A 1780-nucleotide genomic window follows, 5' to 3' on the forward strand; every position below is an offset into this window, starting at 1 on the left:
TAAAAATTTTAAAAAGATATACATGATATACACTTATATATTGATATATTTTTCATATTTTCCAGGTTTTTCTTTAGTTTTTTTAAACAAAATTTTATGCTAAAAACAATGTATTATGTTTTTAAATCACAATAATAGCTGAAAGCTGTATATTCATGCAACTCCATGTCCGCTATAATAATACATAAACAGCATTTTGCTAGAAAATGATGACATACAGTGCAAAACGCTGCTCATTATGCCACAAAGATGACTTCAGTTAAAACCATTTTAACTGATGCTCACAAGACTATCGCAGTAATTTTCACAAATTGCACAGTGCTGCCTGTGTTATATATAGTTAACCAGATGTACAACATTAATTCGAGAGTATATATTTAGGCAAGCAGAAAATGCAACAACATTCAATATCTCACAGAAAACAATGTTTTCGAAATGTGAAAATGCATCACTGGCCAGATGTGTCAGAAACTGGCCAAAAACACTCTCACAGTGAAGGGAATGCCATGTTTTGATGGAATGATTATGGTTGTAATTGATTTTTCTGCAGTGATCCAGCATATTTTAATAATTCATACAGCAGACTGTAGGCCACATGTATTTCACTAATGAGGAGAGCCCAAAAATGTGCCATTTGTACTGTAAAATGATGAAAATATTCAAACATTGGCTTGTTTAAAATATAATTAGTGCAACAGAGTCAGAAATTAAAAGCATCAGTTGATAAAAAATGACACAAATTAGATGAGATGAGATGTTGCCACGTCCTTTTTGATGGACTAGAAATTGTGTTCTGTTTCATGCTCGTTTATTGACTGATGAAAAGGCTCCTAGCTGGATAGGTCACACTTGTATGACATCATTATGACCTGATAGGCATGTAGTACGGTGATAATTGGAAATTTCACTCTTCCTTTTTTTCATTGTTCACTTGTTAGTCTGTATCGTACATGTAACAGATCCAATTTTAGGTCGTGAGTCTGTTTCCAAGACAACAGCGCAGCATATCTAAGCATGATGCTGGCATACTATGAGGAAGACGAAAAAAAATCACGATCTTTAGACATGTCTAATGTTATTAAGTTCATCAACCACATAATTGAAAGAGTTTGAATGATTAATAAAAACAAGCACAGCGCAAAAGCATGATCTCATTAGACAGGTTCAGTATCGGCTAATGGGTTATTATTCTATTCATGGAAAATAATAGCTTCTTGGCGTCATACAAATAAAGTGAAATTATCCTAAATAATATACAAACATGTGGTGACGTTATAATTTAGAATAGAATAGGCTTTTTTTAATATTTAGTTAATGTTATGCATGATAATACTCTGTTAATACATTTAAGTTTAACAGCTTTGCATGTTTTAATATGTAGTCAGTTATTAAATTGTTATGATTTAATTGAATTTAGCAGTGCAGATATGGTTTGTATGACTGTGTCGAAAAGTCATTGACCTCAATAAGGGATAATGTATCGATTTTTCTTGGATTAAGACATTGTAATGAATCCAACATCCATGCTTTGATATCATCCATGCACTTATTATCGTCTCTCTGTTGTTCTGTGCACATTCATTTCACACTGATTTAATGCAGCATTTAACCGCTCATGCATTTCCACCCTGAGAGACGTTTTTTTGTTTTGCACTGTTTGAGCTTTGAGAAATAGAAAGTGTGCCTTTGTCACTGTTTTAGGTATGGTGTAAATTTAGTGTGACAAGCAAGTTATTGCAGCTGTTGAAATGGTTAGCTTGTCTGAAACTGCGCCAACTTT

Source organism: Garra rufa, chromosome 14 (genome assembly GCF_049309525.1).
Source record: "Garra rufa chromosome 14, GarRuf1.0, whole genome shotgun sequence".
Classification (NCBI taxonomy): Eukaryota; Metazoa; Chordata; class Actinopteri; order Cypriniformes; family Cyprinidae; genus Garra; species Garra rufa.